At 40.4% G+C, this 27397-nt stretch overlaps 1 protein-coding gene across 24 annotated transcripts in view; it reads right to left on the minus strand.

Annotated features, from left to right (window-relative positions):
• EPB41L2 (erythrocyte membrane protein band 4.1 like 2) overlaps positions 1 to 16269 on the minus strand; it is a 253487-nt gene extending 237218 nt beyond the window's left edge. For 9 of the 24 annotated variants that reach the window (XM_043510968.1, XM_043510956.1, XM_043510951.1 and 6 more), the window contains exon 1: positions 16031 to 16071. The gene's annotated coding sequence lies outside the window, so the exon portion shown is untranslated. Of the gene's footprint in view, positions 1 to 6286; positions 6362 to 16030 lie in introns of those variants that run through there. The other 15 variants (XM_043510970.1, XM_043510966.1, XM_043510963.1 and 12 more) reach the window with 7 other exon arrangements.
• Positions 16270 to 27397: the final 11128 nt, after the last annotated feature.

Consider the following 27397-nt stretch of genomic DNA (forward strand, 5'->3'; position numbering starts at 1 on the left):
CTTAGAGACTAACAAATTTATTAGAGCATAAGCTTTTGTGAGCTACAGCTCACTTCATCGGATGCATTTGGTGGAAAAAACAGAGGGGAGATTGATATACATAGGAGAACATGAAACAATGGGTTTATCATACACACTGTAAGGAGAGTGATCACTTAAGGTAAGCCATCACCAGCAGCGGGGGGGAGGGGGGGGGAAAGAGGAAAACCTTTCATGGTGACAAACAAGGTAGGCAATTTCCAGCAGTTAACAAGAATATCTGAGGAACAGTGGGGGGTGGGGTGGGAGAAATAACATGGGGAAATAGTTTTACTTTGTGTAATGACTCATCCATTCCCAGTCTCTATTCAAGCCTAAGTTAATTGTATCCAGTTTGCAAATTAATTCCAATTCAGCAGTCTCTCATTGGAGTCAGTTTTTGAAGCTTTTTTGTTGAAGGATAGCCACTCTTAGGTCTGTGATCGAGTGACCAGAGAGATGGAAGTGTTCTCCAACTGGTTTTTGAATGTTATAATTCTTGACGTCTGATTTGTGTCCATTCATTTTTTTACGTAGAGACTGTCCAGTTTGACCAATGTACATGGCAGAGGGGCACTGCTGGAGCATGATGGCATATATCACATTGGTAGATGTGCAGGTGAACGAGCCTCCGATAGTGTGGCTGATGTGATTAGGCACTATGATAGTGTCCCCTGAATAGATATGTGGACAGAGTTGGCAACGGGCTTTGTTGCAAGGATAGGTTCCTGGGTTGGTGGTTCTGTTGTGTGGTTGCTAGTGAGTATTTGCTTCAGATTGGGGGGCTGTCTGTAAGCAAGGACTGGCCTGTCTCCCAAGATCTGTGGGAGTGATGGGTCGTCCTTCAGGATAGGTTGTAGATCCTTGAGGATGCATTGGAGAGGTTTTAGTTGGGGCTGAAGGTGATGGCTAGTGGCGTTCTGTATTTTCTTTGTTGGGTGCCTGAGATGCATTGGAGAGGTTTTAGTTGGGGGCTGAAGGTGATGGCTAGTGGCGTTCTGTTATTTTCTTTGTTGGGCCTGTCCTGGAGTAGGTGACTTCTGGGTACTCTTCTGGCTCTGTCAATCTGTTTCTTCACTTTAGCAGGTGGGTATTGTAGTTGTAGGAATGCATGATAGAGATCGTGTAGGTGTTTGTCTCTGTCTGAGGGGTTGGAGCAAATGCGGTTATATCGAAGAGATTGGCTGTAGACAATGGATCGTGTGGTATGATCTGGATGAAAGCTAGAGGCATGTAGGTAGGAATAGCAGTCAGTAGGTTTCCAATATAGGGTGGTGTTTATGTGACCATCGCTTATTAGCACCGTAGTGTCCAGGAAGTGGATCTCTTGTGTGGACTGGTCCAGGCTGAGGTTGACGGTGGGATGGAAATTGTTGAAATCATGGTGGAATTCCTCAAGGGCTTCTTTTCCATGGGTCCAGATGATGAAGATGTCATCAATGTAGCGCAAGTAGAGTAGGGGCATTAGGGGACGAGAGCTGAGGAAGCGTTGTTCTAAGTCAGCCATAAAAATGTTGGCATACTGTGGGGCCATGCCCATCGCAGTGCCGCTGACTTGAAGGTATACATTGTCCCCAAATGTGAAATAGTTATGGGTGAGGACAAAGTCACAAAGTTCAGCCACCAGGTTAGCCGTGACAGCATTGGGGATGCTGTACCTGATGGCTTGTAGTCCATCTTTGTGTGGAATGTTGGTGTAGAGGGCTTCTACATCCATAGTGGCTAGGATGGTGTTTTTAGGAAAATCACCAATGGACTGTAGTTTCCTCAGGAAGTCAGTGGTGTCTTGAAGATAGCTGGGAGTGTTGGTAACGTAGGGCCTGAGGAGGGAGTCTACATAGCCAGACAATCCTGCTGTCAGGGTGCCAATGCCTGAGATGATGGGGCGTCCAGGATTTCCAGGTTTATGGATCTTGGGTAGCAGATAGAATACCCCAGGTTGGGGTTCTAGGGGTGTGTCTGTGCAGATTTGTTCTTGTGCTTTTTCAGGGAGTTTCTTGAGCAAATGCTGTAGTTTTTTTTGGTAACTCTCAGTGGGATCAGAGGGTAATGGCTTGTAGAAAGTGGTGTTGGAGAGCTGCTAGTAGCCTCTTGTTCATACTGGACCTATTCATGATGACGACAGCACCTCCTTTGTCAGCCTTTTTGATTATGATGTCAGAGTTGTTTCTGAGGCTGTGGATGGCATTGTGTTCTGCATGGCTGAGGTTATGGGGCAAGCGATGCTGCTTTTCCACAATTTCAGCTCGTGCACGTTGGCGGAAGCACTCTATGTAGAAGTCCAGGCTGCTGTTTTGACCTTCAGGAGGAGTCCACCCAGAATCCTTCTTTTTGTAGTGTTGGTAGGAAGGTCTCTGTGGGTTAATATGTTGGTCAGAGGTGTGTTGGAAATATTCCTTGAGTCGGAGACGTCGAAAATAGGATTCTACGTCACCACAGAACTGTATCATGTTCGTGGGGGTGGAGGGGCAAAAGGAGAGGCCCCGAGATAGCCCAGCAGAAGAATCTGTCCTAAGAGTATACACATAATGAATGCCATTAGAACTCTTGTGTCACCAGACAAGACTCAAGGCTTCAGAAAGTGTAGTTCAACATTTAATCCACCGTATTACAAAAAATGGGGTTGGGTAGAATCTTTGCTTAAGATAATTAGTTATGGATGACAGTTTGATTTTAACTGTACAATTGTGTTTGTTATTCCATTCTTTTTGAGAGATGTTATCCTTTGCTGTAAAGTTCTCTATTAATTTTAACAAAAGAATTTCATAGGCTCTATGAAAGTCTAGTCAGTCAATTTAACTTTACACCAGATTTGCCTTCATAGCCATACAGACTGATTTATAGAGCGATCTCTATAAATTTACTACTTTATTTATCTGAAACTATGCTTGAGCAGCAGAGAATTAAAATGTATCAATGGAATAAAGAATCCTCACATATCATCCACAACAGTTTTCCGAATGAAGAATCAAAATGATAAACGTTTAAAATGTAGGCAGGTGTGTTCAGTGCCTTTTATCCACTATTCGTTGGAGTCTATTTTGTGGTATTTTCCCTAGTTTAGTTTTTAATTTTTCATGCAGTCATCCAGCCATTACACTGCTTCCAACACAATTAAAAAAAAAAACCCACACCTTTCAGAGTTTAAGTATTCCGCCAGTGGTGTGTGTCACTTTAAAAAGCACTTACTTACATAGATGCTCAAAATATTTGCCAAAACCATTTGCCTACTTTACATCTGAATTATGCTATCTTGATTTAACAGTCATATCCAACATACTTACAGAAGTTATCCTATTTTTAACTGGTACAAAAACACAGAAGAGACATTATGGAAACAAAGCAAACATCTCTAATTCAGACATGAGAAATGGAAGCAAGCCGATTCCTATCGTCCATCAGAGAGGACCAAGTTTTCTCTCATTGAGATCTGAATTTACAACAATCAGCATAGTAGCATTTTTCAGTCTACCAGCCAAATGAATATCCCCATAGCAGTCAACAGATTAATGTTTAGGGCCATAGAGAAGTTGAAACTAAAAATATAGGGTGTCATGGCAGTGACTGAGAAATTCAGTCATTAAAAACTGATCATGTTTCAAAAGTTATAACACCAGTATGTATGGTATACGACTTGTATTTTAAACATATTCATCATACTGTATAGCATTCCAACAGCTGGGGAATGTTATGGTAAATCAACCATCCCCATGGAACAAGCTCCTGGGGGGGGAGGGGGGGGGGAAGAGGAGTCGGAGTTCTGAGATAGTGAAATCAAGACTGTTTAAAACATAAGGAAACCTATGAATAGACAGGCTTAGAGGTGTAGAGAAACTGCACTTTTTGAAAGTGACACATGGCCCAACAAACCAGCAGCACTCAGATATCAATATACAAGTCTTTAATAAAGCCCTGGCTGGGATGATTTAGTTGGGGCTGGCCCTGCTCTGAGCAGGGCGTTGGACTAGATGACCTTCTGAGGTCTTTTCCAACTCTACTCTTCTATGAATCTGGAATTACTACATTAGTTGTTTCTAAATATAATGTACAACTTATTTTGGTCTGCAGGAACTGAAATTTGGGCATGTCTTTCAAGTTACTGAAACAGCATAACTATATTCTACTTTGCGTAGTTACATGCAGGGCTTTTAAAAATTCACTCACCAGTAGTAAGTGGGAAGTTTTTCCTGGCTAGTCCAGGATCCAACTCAAATCAATCAGTCCTTGCACATGGATTTGCCAAGAAAAGTTAAACAAGACTAACAAGTGGGTCAGCGCAACAAAAAACACCCTAATATTTACACTTGTAAATATTCTATTGTAAATACACTTGTTTTTAGTTTAAAAAGTTAAATTTAACATTTATGAAAGCATTGTAGACAGAAGTCTTGTCTTTTGTATACATGAAGAAGTACTGATGTTTTACATGTCAGGGTTGTGATAAACTTTAGACTATCTTCTCCTGAAGTGAGGGGCTATTCCATGTAGCATTTAATCCCTGGCCTCTAGTGAAGGCTGCAAATAGAAGTATCAATTATTTCCAGTTATGATGGTCGTTTTTCATGTAAACACCCCCATCCACTTACTGACTCGATCAATTCATTACACATAATTTGGCCCATCAAATGGTAATGACTAACTGGTTCACTACCAGACTGGTCTAGTTTTTAAACCAGTGATCTTGAAGTTACAGCTTGTATTATGTATTCTACAACTAAACCCCATGAACCATCCACTCCCAATACACAAAAGAGTTAATATTTTGGCAGTAATAAACACACTTTCACCATGAGAACATTAGATAACTTAAATACAGGTTTAGATGACAGGCATTTAATATCAGAATGTCCACACTTCAGGAAAGATATGAGATTTTACCACATACTCAAAATGGAGGTGGCAAATGAGTCAGTGTATCCCAAAAGCTAAGCCAAAATGAGACATTTTAGAAGAAACTACATTACCAAGTATTTCCTGATGTTTTGCATTTTATAAGATGGAGAATTTATTTTGTAAAAACATTTAGAAGGCACAGTGATGTCTGTCACATATGGACCATACAATAAATGTCTCTCCAGGAACTGATAAAATTAAAATCCATTCTTCCACCACTCATTAACTACTCTATTTACTACACATTCACCATGCTAGCATAATTTAAAGCAGAGGGTCTTCAAGAGGTTATGAGTGAGTTTGCAATTAGTGTTATTAATGGGTATGGACCCAGAATATTTGTGGTTGAAAGCCTAAGGACAATATTCTAGCTTCTACTTTCAATACCACACAGACCATGTCCTGTTTAGCTCAAAAGCTTGTGGTTTGCTACCATTTTTAGTAATGGGTTAAACATCTCATCCAAAGGAATGAAAATAAAGACAGGATGAGAACCCAAGTCACTACAAAAAATAATTTTCCCTGTTGAAATTCACACCTTCTTGTCAACTGTTGGGAATGAGCCACATCCACCCTAATTAAACTAGCCTCGTTAGCACTGACCCCCCCCACTTGGCAAGGCAACTCCCATCTTTTCATGGGCTGTATATTTATTTATACCTGCTTACTGTATTTTCCACTCCATTCATCTGATGAAGTGGCCTATAGCTCACGAAAGCTTATGCCCAAATAAGTTAGTCTAAGGTTCCACAAGGACTCATCGTTGTTTTTACTGATACAGACTAACACGGCTACCCCTCTGAAATAAGTCCTTTCTGATAGTCTCTTGTGTAAGGTAAAGGTTCTACAGCAATTTTTAAAAAGCTACCCCATTCTCCTTCCCAAGGATTCTCTCACTCCACAGAGCAGGATTCAAAATGCTAATGAACTCAGGAATAGCTTACATACAGCTTAACCTTTACTACATTTGAATGTTAGACACTGTATTATCAGCACTTTCTTGGCAACATTTTTTATAATACCAAGTAGGAAAGGTAGTGTAACACCAAATTCTATTTTGCAATTATCCCATATAATTTAAATCAACTCCCTTAATTCTCTGAAGGATGTTAGGAAATCAGACTCACCCCCCACCCCAAAAAAAAACCAAACCAAAAAAAAAAAAAAAACAAACACACCACAACGATATTTCTCTATGAATTAAACCATGATAAAGAGTTATTTTGGATTTTTAATGTTTCATACCAGATGTTGAGTTCTTTATTGAACAGAATTAGAAAGCAAACATTGAGATACCCTAAGGGATTTTGTCCTGCTCACATTTAATAGGCACAAATGAAAAAATAAAATGGTCTTTCAAGTTGCAAGTAATTACCACAATCAGAAAATCCTGGAAATGCAGAAATCTCAGCCAACTCTAGAAATTGTCATCTGTTTCCACCACTCACACCATCCCTATAATACATATAAAAGACACAGAAAAACCTACCATGAAATATAGCCAAGGGAAGTAATTAGTTGCTTCTATCACTCTACAATTAAGTGCAAATGTTCAACTAGTAAAATGTGAGAATAAAGTGGATGAGGTAATATCTTTTTTTGGACCAACTTCCATTGGTGAAAGAGAAGCTTTCAAGCTTAAACAGAACTCTGTAAAAGCTTGTCCCTTTCAGCAACAGAAGTTGGTTCAATAAAAGATATTACCTCATTCACCTTGTCTCTAAGATCCTGGAACCAACATAGCTACAGCAAATAACTTTAAGTATACTTAACAAAACTTGAAATAATTAAACCTTGAGTACCAAAAGTGTAAACACTGTTTTCCTGTTAGGTCACTTGAAATCTAGGTTAGCAGCACGCTCAGTCTTGGGCAAAATAGGAGCATCATGTATTGGTCAGTTGCCATCACTGTGGCTGAACAAAGAAGTGACACAGACGACCGTACGTTTATCATAAAGCCCTCCTCTATCAAAGCCTGGCCACTGTAGGCATTTTAAGAGAGGAGTCCACTGAGAAGGGGACCCAAAGCAGTTTTAAGATTAGGCATTAATCTGAGTATGAAGATTATGACACCAGGTTTTTAACTATCCCTGTTACAGGCACTAAATTCATGTCAGATGCATGTTGTAATGGGACAATGTCCAATCAAAGAAAGTATCCAAAAAGCAAGATGGTAGAGAAAGGAGTAGGTTCACTAATAGGGACAGGATTAGTGATAAGAAAGCTGATACTTGTTATTTTCCTTGAGCTACCATTTAGGAAAAAAAAATATATGACAAAAATAGTGAAGACTGTTATTGCAACTCAGAATCAGAAATCATAGAATCATAGGATTGGAAGGGATCACTCAAGAAGTGATCTAATCCAATCCCCTGCACTCATGGCAGGCCTAAGTATTACCTGTCAGGCATGATACAGATGTTTGTCTAACCTGCTCTTAAAAATCTCCAAAGATGGAGATTCCACAACCTCCCTAGGCAATTTATATGAATGAACAAGTTAATCACTGCATAGTTAACTAAAACATATTACTATTAGTCAGGTCATATGAAAGTCACTTCAGTATACTAAATGAACTAATGAAACACTGGTGATTGTTTTGGGGAATTCCATCGCTAACAGAGAATTTGAAAATGGTATACGCTGAAGCTATTTAGGAAATGGGACACCGATCTGGAGGTTAAAGACCAATAACTTCAACAGCCAATTAATTTATTACACATTCCTTCAATTTAAGTAGTAAACACCTACAGGAATAGTAATTGTGCAATTGGCAAGCAAACACAAGTTTGTTTAAAATAGAAGGGTGACCACAAGATAGGGTGTTTTTGAGAGAAGAAAACAAGGAAGGAGTAGAGAGACTTGAAGACAAATTTCCTCCCAGAGGGAAAACAAGTTCACTTTTGTTTGTAAAAAATTGTAGCCAGCTGTTGCACAATTCTTTAAAAAAAAAAAATTCAAACCAAAAAGGAGATTATATGGTATATTTGTGAGAGATGTCTAAAGTATTGTATGAAAAGACAAGTTTATTTTTGCCACAGATTCACATTTCAAAGCACTGCATGTTATCAATATATAAAATAGATATTTTTGCTGCAAGGTTTGACACCATAGACAGAATTAAAAAAAAATAAAAAAAGTACTGTGCAGGCAACTTCAATTAAAAAAGAAAACAAACTGCTCTAGTTTTCCATTGTGGTAAGAGATCACATCATGTGTTTTAAAATTATACTGAAGAATACTATTAAAAATATATAAAAACCTACATTCTTAAAACACTGTAGTCAAGTTTTTAATCCAGGCCACTACGTAAAGAAAGCCATGGTTCTTCTTTGTAGTTTTCAAGCCACAGTAATAAGAGGTTAGTAATTTTGAGTAAAACCCGGTGTTACATTTAGCCTTACAACATTACTAATTACAGAGTAATTTGAACAATAAATATTTTGGTTAAACTCTGCTTTGTCATCAATGCATGTAATTTTAGTCAAAACTGATCTTTCAGGAAGTACAGACATTTCCTTGGCTTTTAAAATTCTATTTTTATTTTCTGGTGACAGGGTAGCTTTTGCAACAAGAACACTTCTCTAGAACTGGTGCTTTGCAAACACCAAGCCATAGAGACAATGTTAGACAGGCAAAGGAACTGACTTAGATCTGTAGCAGTAAGGCAATTCAGGGTTTGCCTTCAAACTGTGTCCTTAATTCGTCCTATTGTGCATCCGTGTAATGCATGAATCTCCAAATAATGACCTTGCATACCACACATGCTGCATTACCTAAGGTTAGCAGAATAAATTAAAATCAAAGGATCAAATCAAATCTTCTTGCAAAAATAATTCCAGGAGCAAGACAAGAGGAACAGGAAACTTCCTGAAGCTCACCCTGGATTTTCTGTCAAGTTGTCTTTTCAAAGTGGAGCAGTGAGGTATCATAAATAAATCGTCAGCCAAAACCATCCTCAGGATACATAACGAAAAGAACCTGCAGTCCCAGAGAGTCCCTGCACACTGTTACTACACCCCAGCCCCTTGGCAGCAAGGCTTCTGAAGAACCTCTTTCAGCTATTGACAAAATCTTCCACGGGTGAGCTGTAGCAGAAGCTATGGAAGAATCCAATGGGAATTAATGCCGTTTCAAAGCAGCACTAGTTCTCAGGACGTCTGCATTGATATTTACAGGCTCAACAAGAGATGATGGGTTCAGCTGTGCCAAGACAAGTTCCTTCCCTATCATCCCATTCCCAAAAAACCTCATGGTACTACTGGAGGAGCATCTGATGTTAAAGGGAAAAAGTGCAAAACTGCAGCTCCCTCATCTGGGAGTTTACAAAGATCTCCTAGATTGGAGTCTCCTGTGCTCACAAAAGTAGAGGTGCAATCCAGCCCACAAGTGAGGGAAATGAACAACTATTTTCTTGTTTTATAAATCAGTTACATATTTGTTTTGTTTTTGCATGTACTCTCCCCAACATCCAACAAACTCGCTGGAAGTGCCACTACACACTACCCTTTCCCTCTTTTTTTTTTTTTTAAAAATAAGCAGTTCAGGACTGAGCAACATTGGATTATGCAACATAGTGGGATAGATATGCACTTTCTTCACCTGTAGGTGAAGCTGGAATTCAGGCTGCAGTCAATTACACTGGCTTCACAACAAGTGCTTCACAATAATGTCAGACCTGGAAATTAAAAGTTAAGGTTGTACTTCTTAAACAAGAAACCAAGCCCATCTCTGCCTCTGCAGAGCTGCTCACAAGAAATACAGAAAATCAAACTACCTTATCCTTCCATAACACTTTCATTGTATCCGTCTCCTCAAGAGATATAAAAAGCACAAATTTATTTATATAGTCCAATCCATCTTTCCTTTTTACATCAATAGGAGTTGGGTCAAGCCCATAGTATACTTGCTCTTTATAACAAAGAATGCCACTTTATCAGTTATGACCACTACTCTAAACCAGAACTACCATTCCTATACTCCAGCATGTCCCTCTGTTCTGTCCATGCAATACCAACTGTCTATAGAGTAGGTTTCAGAGTAGCAGCCGTGTTAGTCTGTATTCGCAAAAAGAAAAGGAGTACTTGTGGCACCTTAGAGACTAACAAATTTATTAGAGCATAAGCTTTCGTGAGCTACAGCTCACTTCATCGGATGCATTTGGTGGAAAAAACAGAGGGGAGATTTATATACACACACACAGAGAACATGAAACAATGGGTTTATCATACACACTGTAAGGAGAGTGATGATAAACCCAAATTAGCAATGGGACAGAAGGTACATTATGAAAGATTGCACATGCAAGAAGAGGCGGCTCAAAAGACAGACTATTATCCATGCACTGGCCTTCCCTCAGAAACTGACTTAAGAAAAGCTGGTTTATCTTTTGTTTGAAACTTAAAGCTATCGTGCCAAGGGTAACTGCAAATTTTATTTCTGACAGCCAAAATAAAGGAATCCTTTATCACTTTATCAGCCTCAGTGGGCGTTTATGGGAAACGCCAAAGACTATAACCTGTGAAGCCTAATGTTTGGAATGTCTACAGGACTTACCTCCAAGCTCACGATACACCCAAAACTCTACCACGGGGGTGGGCAAACTTTTTGGCCTGAGGGCCACATCTGGGAACAGAAATTGTATGGCAGGCCATGAATGCTCATAAAATTGGGGATGGGATACAGGCTCTGGTGGGGGGTGCAGACTCTGGGGTGGGGCTCCAGATGAGGAGTTTGGGGTGTAGGAGGATGCTCTGGGCTGGGACTGAGGGATTTGAAGAGTGGGGGGAAAGGGGGAAAGGCTTCGGGGTGCAGGGTCCAAGCGGCCCTTACCTCAAGCGACTCCCGGAAGCAGTGACATGTCCCTTCTCCAGCTCCTACGCAGAGGCGCGGCCAGGCAGCTCTGCACGCTGCCCCATCCGCAGGGACCGCCCCTGCGCTGGAGGGGGCCATTGGAGCATGTGGGAGACAGAACGGGGACATGCTACAGCTTCCGGGTGCCACATAGTGCGCCCCCCAGCCCAGCACTCTGGCTGAAGCAGGGCAAGCCGCAGACCCCGCTCCCCAGCGAGAGCTCATGGGCCAGCTTAAAATAGCTCACTGTACTTTGCCAACCCCTGCTCTACCAGATGCTCAGGAACCGATGTACCACAACACTCAGTTACACCCTGTAATGGGGTAATTTTCCTATGTGAAATATAAAGTCAATGTTCTGTGGTGCACGTTTACAGTACTCTCTATGCAAAGAGCATTACTCAAGTGCAGTCAAACTAGTCTGTGCCTGCTTTGTTCAAGAAGGTCAACCTTCATTTTGCATTTTTAGTTCTCTGACATTTTGTTTTCAAGTCTTATAGCATATGTATTGGGCAACCAGGGAAGCAACCCTAATTCAGGTATTAAGTTTGTCTTGTAACTGCATCTGTAAGTTTATAGTACAGCTCATAATTAAAAATTATCCACAAAATGAACAACACTCCTGATATAAGCTTCTCTGTCACCCATCACCATAAAGTTTGAGCATCTTGGCCAACCAAATGTACCAAACTTGCTACTGTTTGTTCACTTTGTTTCAGAAGTTAGTCTTTGCTGATGGTCTATCAACTACATATCAGAGCCGAGAAAAAAAAATATCACTTCTTATGACACTCAAAGGTCCTCAAAGATTATGATTTAATAAAATATCCTCTTTTAAGTCCAGTCTTACTACACTTAAGTCAATATAGTTGTTGTGTGTGCATAAGTAGGAAATAATTTCAACTCAGTGGGAGTTCCATCAGTGGAAAAACTATAGGCTCAGGCCTCTGTTCTGAACTTCCCCCATCTGACCTTTTGGTACGACAGTAATTATGGTTAAAAGCATTACAGTACTTAGGTCTAAAAACAATGGTTGAGCTAAGGTAGCATATGCTTTGCAATACTGTAGGCCAGAAGTCCTCAAACTAAGTATGTAAGAGACTAATGGGGTTACGCTCAAGTTTATAAATTAGGCATCACTACACACTGATGTAATTGTAAGTGTAATTCAATATGAAGAGGCAAAGGCCCACCCCAAAAGTTGTGATTGGCTAGCGGTGGAGGGTACTCTCCTGTGGAGTTCTTTCTGGTTCTGCCCCCCTATTGAGAGGGCAGGATAGACACAGGAGATAGATAACAGATAGAGACTTTAATTGGAAAGAGCGTCACTCCCAACCAAAAAACCCTTAATGGGTTGGCTGACAGTATCTTCAATTCATAGTCTAGAGTCCAGAGAGATCTAATCTGACCTCCTGTGTAGCACATGCCATAGAATTGCCCTGAAATTAATTCCTTTTGAACTACAGCATATCTAACAAAAAAAGAAATATTTGCCAGTGATGGAGAATCCACCATGACTCTTGGTAAATTGTTCCAATGATTAATTACCCTTACTGTGAAAAATGCATGCCTTATTTCCAGTCTGAATTTGTCTAGCTTTAGCTTCCATGCATTGGATCATTATACCTTTGTCCGTTAGTGCTTGTCTACATGGGCACTTTACAGTACACAGCCACGTTAAAGCACTGCCATGGCAGCGCTTTAACGTTGCTAGTGAAGATATGTCCCGAGCCTGAAGAGCCCATTTTCAAATATTTGTAACCTATATGGGTACTTTATACTGATCATGTCACCCTTTAACATTTTTTTTAAATTGACTCAAAGAGCTGAATCTATCAATCACTACATGCATGTTCTCTAATCCTTAAATTGGAGAAGAGCTATGAGAATGATTAATCTACAACCTTCTTGAATTGTGGACATCAGAACTAGACAGTATTGTCCTGATCGCATCAGTGCCATACACCGAGATGAAACAGCTTCTCTAGGATAGAGTCCTCGTACAAGTATGGGCTACATTCTTCTTTCCCAGATGTGTACATATACAATTAGCCATATTAAAACACATATTGTTCGCTTGCACCCAGCTTATCAAGCGATCCAGATCACACCATGTCTGTGACCTGTCCCCTACATTGTTTACCATTCTCCCCATCCTCTGGTCATCTGCAAACTTTATCAGTGATGATTAACATTTTTGTCAATGATCTGGAAGAAAACACAAACAGTATAGGACCAAGAGTCTATCCCAGCAGGACCCCACTAGAAACATACCTGCTCAGTGACAATTCCTCTTTCACAATTACATTTTGAGACCTATCAGTTACCCAGTTTTTAAACCATTTACTGTATGTAATGTTAGTTATACATCGTTCTAGTTTTGTTTTGAAATCAAAATCTCATATGGTACCAAGTAAAACACCATATAGAAGTCTAAGCATATTATATCAACACTATTACCTTTATCAACCAAACTTGTAATCTCATCCAAATAAAAATATTATAAAAAATATAATTATATATATCACGTTAGTTTGACAGGCTCTATTACCCATAAACCCATGGTTCTTTGCATTAAATTACATAACACTCCTTTAATTCTTGGATTAATGAAGTCCCTTATCAGCTGCTTCATTATCTTGCCTGGGGTCAATGTCAAACTGACAGACCTTTAATTAGGCAGATCATCCTGTTTAACCTTTTTAAATATTAGGAGAACATTAGCTTTCATCCTACTCTAAAACTTCCAGAGCGCGCCAAGACTCATTGAAAATCAACATTAAGAGTCCAGTGAGCTCCTCGGCCAGCTTTTTTTTTTTTTTTTTTTTAAAAAACCTCTTGGATGCAAGTTATCTGGACCTGCTGATTTAAGAATGTCTAACTTTAGTAGCCGTGATTTAACATCTTCCTCAGTTATTATTGGAATGTAAAGTGTTTCATCATCATCATAAGATATGACTACAATATCTGGCGTTTTGCCAAATACAGAAAAGAAATACTTATTGAACACCTCTACTTTTTCTTCATTATTGTTCATAATTTTTATCACTTCCATCTAGTAATGGACCAATACCATTGTTAAGATTTTTTTTTGTTCCTAATATACTTTAGGAAGCTCCTTATTAACCTTAACTCTGCTGGTCATAGCTTTCACCTTCGTTTCCCTTATCAATTTCCTACAATTTCTAGCTTCCAATTCATATTGCTATCAATTTTTCCTTTCTTCTATTTGTTATATATTGAATTGGGGGATGGACTGTTAGTAACTCCAAGCCCGAGAGAGGAATGACCTTGAGCCAATCAGCTGATTGGAAGGACACAGGCAAGAAAAATATGCTACCACTGTGAGAATATTTTAAGAGGTTTTGGTGCAAAAAGAGAGCAACTCAATTGAGTTGGGAGCTTTAAAGAAGGAGCTTGATCCCAAGAACAGCTGGACTGAGGCAGAAGGTCCAGACCAACCCAGCAACATAAGGAACAGAGTCCAGACAACTGGAATCAGAATCCAGAAGTAAATGAGCTCACAGCACACACTCGCATCAATGACTGCAGCAAAAACTTGGAGACAGAAGTCAGACAAGGAATTATGGAATGCTTAATCAGGTCAGAGAGCATTGAACTGTATATTTACGCATTGGACAGAAGACACTGTATTATTGCTGGGGAATATGGATGTATAACTTCCCATAGGGGTCTCCTCCTGGTATTAACCGTGATACAGACTGGAGGTTTGCCCTGCTTAGATAAAATTACTGCTTTATTGTTGAAAGTTATGTCCATTTCTGGGATTACCTCCTGCTTCAAAGGAAGTTCATGCTTCTCAGAAGTAAGAGGGTTACACCCAGACCCAGCAGGTAAGGAGCTGGGAGCCACTAAATCAACCCCAGTTGGCTCCCACATGACAAGACCTTGCTAGCACACCTTGACAAATGGACTACTTTTTATTTACCCAACTTTTGTTTGTCAAATATTCAGGACACGTAGACAAAGAGAGGCACTAAGCTCTGCACTGAATTGTTTTCTCTATAGAGCATGAAACCGATTAGGACTGTACAATCCTAGTCAGTTGCATTCTCAGCAGGCACCAGAGGCACACAGCTTCAGTACAGGGTCACAGTTCTCTAGCTGGTTTCAGAGTAGCAGCCGTGTTACCCTGTATTCGCAAAAAGAAAAGGAGTACTTGTGGCACCTTAGAGACTAACAAATTTATTTGAGCAGAAGCTCACAAAAGCTTATGCTCAAATACATTTGTTAGTCTCTGCATTGCCACAAGTCCTCCTTTTCTTTTTGCAAAATTTCATAGCGATTCAGGGCAGTTTGCAATAGTTTGGGATTATCTAGTTTTCCTCCCAAAAAAATCAGACCAGGAAGTTTGAGACCCACCAGTGCAGACAGATGTACAAGTACTGAAATTAGAACAGGATAGCAAACCTCAGCCAGAGACTTCTAATAAGCAACTAGTGTCTCTCAATCAGTTTTGCTGTAATAACTACAAAAATCAAGGTTTGCAAACACAGGCGATACTCTACACGCTCACAGGTCGAGAAAGGCCCCTAGGCTTTAATACGGAAGTCGTCACCACCCCATAGAGATGAAGGACACTTAGGGGGTCAGTTTCCAGGCTTACAGCTCTTCTGCTTTTGACTAAGGGGGACAGAGTAAAGCGTCTCCGCTGTGTGTGGGACTCCCAGCCCGCGGGAATCTAAGCGAGGGAGATTTAAATGACAGGATGATGGTGCGTGTCTCACCGAGCCACGGCAGCAGCCCCCCTGGGACGGTGGGAGGGAGAGAAGCTAACGCCAGCCGCCCTACTTAGTGAGCGGTGAGCCCCCCCCCTTCTCCCCAGTTGCCGGGGGGGTTCCGTGCGAACACGCCGGGCGCATCGCGCCAGCGCCGCCCAGAGCGTCTCCCCTCCAGCCCCTGGATGAGCCCCCCGCCGCCACAGGCAGGCAGGGGCCGCTGGGCTTTGACGGCCGCGCCGACCCAGCTCGGGCCTGCAGGGGTGCGTGGGGGGGGGGGGGAAGGCAGCGTCCCCCCAGACCCTCCAGCCCGCGCCGGGCGCAACGACACCAGCGAGCCGCGGGGATCCCGCCCAGGGACCAGGTAGCCAACCCCACGGCGGGGCACCGGGCAGAGCCCGTCACAGCCCCTCGCCACCGGGCGGCCCCGGGGCATCTGCCCCTGTCACTCCTGCGCCCAGCTCGCACCCGCCGCCCCGAGCGGGAGCGGAGCGGAGGGTGAACAGGCGCGCGCGCGGCGCTGCTACCTGCCTGCCGCCCGCCACCGCCGCCTTCAGCTCCGCCACATCCGAAGTTGAAATTCCCTGACCGGAGCCGTCAGCATAACCCCTGCGAAACCCCGCCCCGGCCAATCCCCGCGCGGCCGCGGCCGCGGCCCCGCCCACGCCTGGTCACGCCTCTCCCTCCTCCTCACTCAGGGCCTCTCGCTCCACCCAACCCCCCCCCCCCGACCCGTCCAGTTTCCTAGCCCCGCCCAGTCCTCCTCAGGCCCCGCCTCCACACGGCCAAGCATCCGTCCTTCACCCCAGACCACGCTTGCCACGCCCCATTAATCCCGCCCCCCTCACGTAAGCCCCTACCTCTCAGAGACCACCATCAGCGCTGCCGGCCATCCTCTACAAATCTATTGGCTGAGTCCTATGTCTGTCATGAGAATTGGCTCCGCCTTTTCTCCCCTTCCTTCCTACTCTCCTGTCTGAAACAGGATTGAGTTTAATGCCTTGGGGAAGGTACCCACTGGAGTGAGTGGCCCAGTCTAGCCTCAAAGGAGAAAGAAGAGAGAGACTGCGGGATACAGGCTGGCCAAGTGCTATGGGAGCCTTAGCAGAACAGTGGCGTCTGCAGTCATATTCAGGAACGTTGCCTCTGAAACCTTAATTCAGCAGCCTTTTTCATATGAATTCTCATACAATCTCTAATTACACAATCACACACTGTTTTTTCCTACAGGATTTCTGCCTACATAATTTGCTCCCCAAGTTTCCCCTAGGCCTACACCGGCTCAAAGAGTTCAAGAATCATAACAATCTTCTCCAACTCCCCAAGGAAATTATATTCTATCTTCAGAGGTTTCAGAGTAGCAGCCGTGTTAGTCTGTATTCGCAAAAAGAAAAGGAGTACTTGTGGCACCTTAGAGACTAACAAATTTATTAGAGCATAAGCTTTCGTGAGCTACAGCTCACTTCATCGGATGCATCCAATGAAGTGAGCTGTAGCTCACGAAAGCTTATGCTCTAATAAATTTGTTAGTCTCTAAGGTGCCACAAGTACTCCTTTTCTTTTATCTTCAGAGGCTGGTTTTCCTCTCCAGAAATAGCAGCTCCCTGCTTCACCCTGTGCTGCCTCATGAAGGCTTATTTTATTTAGGTAGTAGGAGAGGTTCTCAATCTCACCTGCTTCCCTAAGGCTACCTGAGTCCCTTTCATCCACATTTTCTAAACACTTCCTAGCATTGCTAGCACCAGTGCAACTGCCAGCATTTTTAATACCATTGGTCTGAGAAGGTTTAATCAGCACAAAACTAAAAGCAGCTCTGGCCGTAGCAGCCTTATCTACAGTAGGGCTACCAATACTGTTAACACTTGTGGGAATGTTTTAGAACATTTCCCTGGATTAGACAAGTCAAAGGAGAATATAAAGGGAGCAGCTCCAACTCCTCTCTTCTTCCTCCTGCCAACTGTCTATCTCAACATCCACAGAATCTCGTACCCATAGAGAGATTTATTACTTCTGAAATTTCTTCTCATGCAGTTTTAGGCCATTTGTCTCCAGAAAGAACTGTTGCCCTGTGACACACACATAAATTGAAAAGAGGACTGCTGTAGAAAAGTAAATAACGCTAGCTGTCAATTTTGTTGATTTAAATGACAACATTGCTGCCTTACTGTTTGCTTGTCTCTTTCTTTAATATCAAGAAGTTTATAATCTATAATGCAGTTTTTGGTTTGTGTTTTTCTTTTGTTCCTTCACTAAGGGAAAAAGAAGACACTTGCTCTCAGGAATGCAGGGTATAGACAGGGTCTATAGCATATGAGTGGCCAAATGTGCTATTACATATGGATGGCCAAATGTGGTCTATGGAATTCTGTAGTGTGGTTCACTCACCCTGTTAGGCAATTTTCAGGAAGTTCCCCATTATAGCAATAGCACCAGTGCAGCTCCAGTGGACCAACTGCAAGCATTTTTTCCACTTTGTCATCTAAACCTGGTCTAGATCCCACGGTAGTAAGAACAACTGCAGCTGTTGTTACGCTGTTGCTACCACTAATGGGAGATTTCCTGAAAATTGCCAAGATAGCCAAGGCACTATTTAACACAGAGGTGCCAGCAAATACAAGTTCCAGCCAAATACAGCAAATACAAGTTCCAGCCACCATTTTTCAACCTTGAGCATTATGCTGTGATCTGTAATCTTTTAACATTGAATCTTTGCATGCAAGAAGAGGTTAGCTGCAATCCACTCTATTTTATACAAGGTAGGTACAGTCCTTGGGCTCTGGCAAGTTGGCATTGTATGCCCTCATTTGGATAAAATTAAACTCTCCAGCTATAGCATATTTCCTGCAACGGCACCATGTTATCCTGATGACCCAGACCTTCAACAGAGTAGTTTTCTTGATAGATATAACAAGAAATAAATATATTTCTCCAATTATAAACTGCCTGATGGTAAAAGAAAAAAAATACAAGTAGAAAGTAATACATGAGCTTCCTCCTTTTCTTTCTTTCTTTTTTTTCCAAAGAATTAACGTTAGATTTTTTAATAAAGAGGAACAGTTCTACTCAACAAGTGTAAAACCGGGTGTACAAAAATAACAGCTAATGTGTAAATACAATAGTAATGCAACCACCTGATTCATAGTACATAATTATGTAATTATTATGACAGCAAGTAAAAAGAATACTTAAGCATTTAGCATTGACATTGTAGTATAGTTGTAGCCATGTTGGTCCCAGGTTAAGAGAGAGATAAGTTGGGTGAGGTAATATCTTTTGTTGGACAAACTTCTGTTGGTGAGAGAGACAAGCTTTCAAGCCACGGACCACTCTAACTTGAATGGTCCTTTACAATATGTGCTAACTACTTATGCTAAACCATCCGTTTCACCTTGCATTTTAGGAGTATGTTTCCCAGACCCGAGAAGAGCTCTGTGTGGCTCAAAAGCTTGTCTCTCTTACCAACAGAAGTTGGTCCAATAAAATATATTACCACACCCATCCTGTCTCTCTAGCATTGACATTGGCAGTACTGGATGCTAATACATTCCAGGGGGAATTCAAAGTGTTGTTTTAACCTGTAAAACCATGAGAGACCACCTCTCTCTCCATACTATTCTGCTCCAATTGAGATTAGAGGAGGTACTCATGCTGCAGCTTCTTTTTTTATAAATGGAAAGACACTGTTGGCATAGGGCTTTCTGTGAAGGGGCTTTTCTTCAGATTTGGAATTCACTGTCTCTTCCCACCTGCACACCAGAGTCCAATGTGTTAACCCACAGGGTGCACTGCAAGGCCCAACTTTTCTCCCAGGCATTTGAAGATGGGGAGAATTGGGAAAATTTTGTTGTTTGTTGTAGGGGTTATTTCTTCTGCTGTTGTGTATTTCCTTTTCACCTTGGTAAATCCATGTTATATGAAATTTTATTGTGAAATTAAATTAAGTCAGATGCACAGAGCTTTGGGACAGGAGCCTCTGTGGTTATTATAAAACAAATAAACAAATGCAAATGTTAACAATTTCAGAAACAGCCAAGAGTCCAATCCTACAGACATTTACTGCTGGAAAAAGTGCTTTCTGTGAGCAAATCTTTGAAGTCAATGGGATTATTTGTGGTTAGCACCATACTGGGTAGTAAGAGTTTGTAAGGTTACATCAAATAAAAAAGGTCTTATAAAGAGGAAGCTTGCCTTCCAGTTGTGGAGAGGGAGAGCTACTTCATAGACCTTTGCATTTTTTTGGGTCAGATTCATAGGTCCTTACTCAGTTTAGTCACTGGCTGTTCGGCTGAGTAACAACACAGAAAGAAATTTATGATTTGATCCAAAATAATCAAGATTTACTTTGAAGATCTGTTTGTTTTAAAAATCTGTGTCCACCACCTCCCTAGAAATGGATTTAAAAATGCAGGGTTTAAAGAAGGATTTTTACTCAACTTAAAATGTGAAGAAAAAACAATAAAAGAAGTACACAGAAAACGATTCATTTTGGCAACAAATTATTCCATCTAATATTACAGTATTTTTGTCCCTACAAATGAAATTTCTCTTTCACCATCCAGCTTTCTTGTTCACTTGATCCTGCAATGATGTCAAGGGCCAAAATCTACCTTCTGGTTTAATTGCCCCCAAATGGATACACATACACTGATGAAACAACATTATACTAACCTGCACTGGGCCATCCCACAACTATCTCATGATTATTCCTGCTATGAGCACATGTAATCTCCGTTTGAAGATCTGACTAGTTGCCATTGCCATGGCATGAGAACTATATACATTGTTGTATGACCAGTGGCCGGTGACTCAGTCAGAACTAAATTCCACTGGCAACTAGTCACATCTTCAAATGGAGCTTACATGTGCTCATAGCAAGAATAATCTTCATGAGATAGCTGTGGGATGGCCCAGTGCAGGTTAGTATCATGTTGTTTCACCAGTAATGTATGTGTATCCATAAAGATCCTGCAGAATAGTATAAATAAAGTTTTTCTAGCAATTAGCCTATATGCCACCAGCAACCAGAATTTAGATAATTATCTCATATTTTAAAAATCTGTTTACAGTGGTCTTTCAATATTAGCCTGTGCTTTCATGATCAATGTCTTATAATTTTAAAAGTTTACCATTTCAGCTCAAATTTATTCTTGAAGTTTTCATGTATGGAGAAGATTCTCAAGGAGCATTTCTTTGGAATGTTTGGTAAAATTCCTTTCAGTTCTTCTTTCAGATCTGCGGCAGATGGGCTTGGGCCCAAACTTGCTCCCATTAAAATTAGTGGCAAAACATCCATTGACTTCATTTCAAAGAAAGATCTGCAGTAAGTAAAGTGGGAGTTAGGTGCCTAAATCTTTTTGTGTATTAGAGCCCTACTCCCTAGCTCATTCAAAGGAGCCAGTAGTTGAAATTAACTTCATGGACTAAGGCTTAAGTCTTAGCTCCAGCACACTATCCAATTAGAAAAACTAAGTAGTGGGGTCTTCATTAGGGCCTTGTCGGAGGGATGAAGAAAGACTCTTCCATGAGCAGAAAGCTACCATACAGCCACTACTCCAGACACACGGCTAGAGAAGCCACTGGAACACCTACACCTCCTGCTATGTTGGGGAAAACAGCCAGTCAGTCCAGACAATGGCAGATCCTCACTACCAACCTATCCCCAACAACTACAGCATAATGGTTCACAGAGACAATAGAAGGGCTCTGTAGAACTGGGTTCCAAGAGTCACATTCACTGTTCAAGCTTCTCAAGCTCTGCCATCTCAGATCCAACTTCTTGCAGACAGGTGGGCCCTATGTACCTGCAAATTAGAGGGCAGCATTTGATGACTTTTCAGACTACACCAATATTTACAAATAAAATCTTGCTAAAATAGTAGAGTATACTTGCCAATAAATGTAGCTTATATTAAGAGACAATAAACATGAAAATGTCTCTTCTCCAAACACTTCTCCAAACGCCAACAGCACTGACCATCAAGTTTCCACTGCTCTTAGTCAATAAGTTTACTTCTCAAAAGAGGGGTCTTTGAGTTGAGTCTTTCCTGTTCATTCATCAAAACATCGTGTTGAAACCAGATTGCTTTAAAATCTACAGATCAGACATAATTGCTAATGATCATTATTACAACTTCAGAGAGAGATTTTCCAAGGAATAACATCCTAAAAAGTTGCATATGTTGACAGCTCTTTAATTCTGGTTATGTCACAGTGAAAATTAGCATGGTGATTTCCTCCCATGATCTTATGGACATACGTCCACCTCACTAAGCCTCCACACAGTTTAGCATGCTTGCTAGTCTCTGTTCAGAAAATACAAGGACTAGCAGGGGTGTTAGTGGTCAGAAACGGGTTGAATGGGCACTGCTGTCTGAGGAAGCTTGCCGAGCACTCATTTGAATTTTGCTTCCCTTCCCCTAAAACGGGTTATTGTAATGTCCCTCACTTTCAGATAGGGATGCGATGAATGTTTTTTGTAATCAATTCATCATGCCATTTTATATGTATGTATATTCTGAATAGTACTCCAAGGAAAAAGTATGAATGTCAAACAGGTGCATGATCATAATGTTGGGATTTTTAAAATTTCTTTAAAATTTCTTTTAACTACCTCCAAAGTATGTACAAAAGTCCACAAAAGGCAGCCTGATTCATAACTTGATCCTGAAAAATGGAGAATTTTCTGCATTTTGGAGAACTGCACCCTTAAAAATCAACCATCTTAAATGTGATGACTTTTACTCAGGCCACTTTTAAGTTAAAAGACAGTAGTGCCTACCACAATAGAGCCCTGATCCGGCTTAGGATGCTACTACAATTCAATTGTTAAATAGAATATTGAAACATTTTGAATTACATTTTTTTTTTTAGTTCTCAGATCATTTAAAAATAGCATGTCCTAAAAACTCTGCGTGCCATCCCTCCTCAATAGGAGCTAATCTCTTTCCTTCAGTAAGAAAAATTAATTAAGAAAGGTACTTATCACAAACATGGAGGTACTGAGTACGCAGAGATTGTCATTTTCATAATTTTGCATCCAGTTATGATATAAAGTGTTATCTAAAATGGCTGTTTTATATTTCACCACGACTATCATTTTGATTGTAACCTGTATAACAATTTGCAAGTATTTTGGATTTACCTAAATAGTATCAGGGGGGTAGCCATGTTAGTCTGTATCCACAAAAGCAATGAGGAATTCGGTGGCACCTTAACGACTAACAGATTTATTTGGGTATAAGCTTTCATGGGTAAAAAATCCCTACTTCTTCAGATGCATGGAGTGAAAATATTTCTTTACCAATTAAAATTTGTGTGGGTAATGAGTGACATCACTTGATTGCTTGGCCTTCATATCATTTTAGATTCATTTGAATTAGGGGATTTTTTTAAACTGTAATTGCTGTTTATATGGGTGATAGTGGTTTTGACACATTTGTTTACTTCTCTCATCTTCTCTACATTACAAAGCCAGCCTCCTGCAGCTGGTCTCCCAATCTAAAAATCTCACTAATTTAACTAAAAGTGTATCGATTTAAACATTGTAAATACCAGGTTACTTCCCACTAGTAAATTTACAGGCACAAGCTAAACAGATATAACCAGTTTTAAACTGATTTAAATATTGTCTACACAGAGGTTTGCACTATTTTCACTAAATTGATTTTTCAACGGATTCGGATAAATCAGTGCAACTTCTGTATTTAGAGAACTCCTATGACTTTTGGAGAAGGGGCAATAAGAAAATTGGCATTAACTGCAATTGTCCTTGTGAGGAGAATGGAACACCAGTGCTCTTGGGCCAATTGTAAGTACCTTAAAACTGTTTGAGTGTGTTGCTGAGTGCCAAAGTGGGGCAAAGGTATAATATGACTGACTCTACCTACCATGCCCTGGCAGTCAGTAATCCACAAACCTCATTAATCTGCACTGAGTCTTCCCTGCAGTACTGTGGATTAGTGAAGTTTTACTATATAATACAGCATATTCTGCAGAGAATAGGGGATTTAGCTCATGGGGAGCACTGCTCAATAGCCTGTTGGATCAACAATAAATCTATTCAGCTTTTTCACCTGGTGCAAGTAGAAAAATAAAAACACACTATTGTTGTGTAGAGGTATTTTGGAAAGAACTACTTATACAAGGGGAAAGAGCTGCTGCAGTTCACCCCAGGGAATGGGTAATAGTCCAGTCTCTCCCTTACAAACACACACACCCTGTGATGCTCCCCAGGGTACCCAGGGTTGAATCTTGTCCATGCCTGCTGTGAATCAGCTCCCTGAAACCATCTGAAACCACAAGCACTGCCTTCCAGGCCTTCACAAGCCTTGCTCTCTCTGTACAGGTCAGCAATAGGCCCACACAACCTCCGAGTCCTCTGAGTGTTCACTGTAATGTCCAGTCCTTTATCCCCAGAACACACACAGAATTACCAAGTCTGTTGACAAAGGAACAGTAAACACCAACTTGCAAGATTCAGCTCAGGACCAGCACTTTGTTTAACACACAGCACTTAGATATATTTATAATGAAAACAAGAATAAGATTATTATTAAAGAACAGAGATTCAAGTGATAGTGAATATGAATATTGGAAACAAATGGCTACCTATAAATCAAAATCATAATACATTTTCTAGCAATTAAACTTACCTAACAAGTTATCCTCCTGCCTAAAGAAGCTTGTCTCACCCAAAGTTCTCACCAGTGTTTTCAATGAAGCCTGACTGAGACCCCTCTTTTGAGAAATAAACTCACTGTTTATTTCTTAGGTGAAGGATGATAGGATGTCTTCTTTGTGCTCTTCTATTTACTTCTTCCTCTTACTTTTCTCTCTCTCTCTCCCTCTCAAGTTTTCATAATCTTTCATTAACATTCGGTTCAGACTGGTGAGAAGAGACCCATTCTGAACCACACAATATTTAATGTACGTGTAAATAGCCAGACGGATGAACATTTTTGAAAACGTTCATCTGTCTGACTATTTACACGTACATTAAATATATATAACATCTTATATATATATAAATAAAACATCTTACCCAACATCCATACGTTCATTTCATGATTATATCAATGACTAGTGTGACACTGACTTTTATTTGAGACCTCACATGTCACTTTTGGTGAACTAAAATGTATATGCCAGACCCAATAAATCCCTGTAACCTCTATGTATCCCTTGTGTGCCTCTTTGCAGTTGGCACTAAGAGGTTCCTCCTTTATTGCTCTCTATTTCATTCATACCCACATTCTTTTAACACTGAATAAAGAACTTCAGTGTAATCCCTCAAGCTACTGCATCCCTACCTTTCACTCTGCTTCAATGTAGAGCTCCTCTTTAAAGCCTTCTGAAGCCCCTCCCACTGGATTTCCTGCTACAAAGTAAAAGAAACTGTACACATATCTTCACATATTTCCTCCTTTTTCAATATAAACACTGGTTAACACAAATTAGGTATTTAGCAATAAATTATAGATCCAGATAATAGCTAGGAGTGTGAAAATTGTGAATAAAACACATCCTTCCACATTTATACAGATTTGGTCATCTTCTGGCCTTGAGGGTGGTTTTGTGCAGGTGATTCCTTTGAGTTAGCAAATCACATCAGTGAAGACTCCTGTTCAATAGATTTAGGACTCTTATCGTCAGGATTATCTCTCTTCACTAGGGTTGTAGTGAGAAGATCTACTAGGATCATACAACCTTTCAGCTGGGTTTGGAACTAACTAGAAGTGCCACCTTTTTCTTCTGTACTGATTACTTTGATCAGTGTCAACGAGTAAAATAAGATCTCAGGCTGCAACTACATCTGATGATGCCCATCATTTTTCCTTATCTAATGTTGAGAGAATAAGATTGTCTGGTTGAAACTTGGGTAAACTAGTGATGATTAAAGAAGAAATTCTGAGGCTTCTTAGACTCCCAGACTTCAAGGCCAGAAGGGACCATTATGATTATCTAGTCTGAACTCTTACACATCGCAAGCCACAGAACCTCACCCATCCATTCCTGTAATAGGCCCATAACCTCTGGCTGAGTTGCTAAAGTTCTCAAATCTTGATATAAAAAGACTTCAAGTTACAGAGAATCCACCATTTACTCTAGTTCAAACCATCAAGTTACCTGCAGAGAAAGATGATCTCTTGATCTGGCATCTTTCAGCTTCACACACATCATACCCACCCAGCTCTCTTGTATGTGTGTGTGTTCAATTAATTCATTTTCTTAAACTTATCGTACAAAACATGTAAGTATGAATATTTTATGTGAATAAAAAAAGCCTATGAAGAAGCCTACAAAGAACTGCAGTATAATAAACCTTATTATAAATAACATATTAGCAAATGAAAATGTATCAAATTAAAGTTCAAAATCAGTCACATATCTTTCTAAGTATCTCTGGATAAGTATTATGTTCTAATGGAATCCTTTTATTCCTACTTTAGTCCATTCAATAAAAGGTACAGATTCCTTTGTCCAGCATTTTCATGCTACTGACAACGCCAGTTCCACTATTCTCTGGTGTCTCTTTGACTTCACTTCTAAAATATTTAACATGGAAGCATCTCAAGTCTTGTTAATTCAATTTAGCTGCTCTGTTCACATTTGGAGCCCAGCAGCTGAGGTGCTAGCAATAAGTGTTTCTATTGACTAATACCAACTTGCTTTGATCCTTAACTGCCTCAGCCATTTCTCTTTTTCACTAGGAGGGTGGTGAAACACTGAAATGCATTATCTAGGGAGGTAGTGGAATCTCCTTCCTTAGAAGTTTTTAAGGTCAGGCTTGACAAAGCCCTGGCTGGGATGATTTAGTTGGGGATTGGTCTTGCTTTGAGCAGGGGGTTGGACTAGATGACCTCCTGAGGACCCTTCCAACCCTGATATTCTATGATTCTTTCTCTCTTTATTTATTTTTGCCACTATTATGTCTCATTGTATTGTTAAAGTTAGAATAGACAGGTATGTTCAGAAAGAAGTGGAATGTAAGATGTGTATTTGAAAGGCAGTATGGAATTTATTTAGGGACACTGAAGTGAATGAGAGTTTTGACATTGAATTCAATAGGACCAGAAATCAGCCACCATCACAGTACAATAATCAGCACTTTGTTGTTAACATTTTCATAGAACACTGATTGAGTAAGTAAAGACAGATCAGCAGGCTGTAGAAGAACAGTATAAACTATTGACCTCGGGTAACCCAGGGCATGCATAATAATTGAGACTGTACAGTTTAGTTTTACACAATGTCCTTCATACACATTATTGCGAAACATTTTAGAGAAAGAATTCATCATAAGCTAATGAGGTGAGTTTTAATAGCTGAGGCAATGACTCAGGATGTTGGAAGAAGAGGGAAATTTTGATACAGATAAAGTATGGCAAGGAAGAAAATCTTTTAAGTGGGAAAAACCTCTAAATAGAATAAAAGATCAATACAGAATTAAAAATCAACCACTCCGGATAGAACACATTCAGTTATTCTGCTTATGAGGCCTTTCTGTTCTTTGTACTGCTATTAGCCATGCATAGCTGGCTCTTATTTATAAAATTTATAAAGAAGCTAACAAAGTCTTTATAACCAAAAACATGATTCAATATAATAATATTGTTTTATGTCCTGTTAATTGACTGAGTTTTACAAGTAATTTTCTCCTTTGGACAAAAATTCTTTTCATTTGTCTTAAATGTCAAGTCCTGTTTTTTTCTCCTGTTTACATTATTTATTCAGCGCTGGCAGATTCAAAACTATTCTGTTGGTTGTTATATTATTTGCTGTTTCCCATCCCAATAGTATCGCAGTCCTGTGTGTCTAAATCTCAAAGCACTACACTATGGACTTCCTAAGTGATTAGTGTTGAGCATTATCACCCTACACCATCTGGCTGTCTG

This window comes from Dermochelys coriacea, chromosome 3 (assembly GCF_009764565.3).
Source record: "Dermochelys coriacea isolate rDerCor1 chromosome 3, rDerCor1.pri.v4, whole genome shotgun sequence".
NCBI classification, from domain to species: Eukaryota; Metazoa; Chordata; order Testudines; family Dermochelyidae; genus Dermochelys; species Dermochelys coriacea.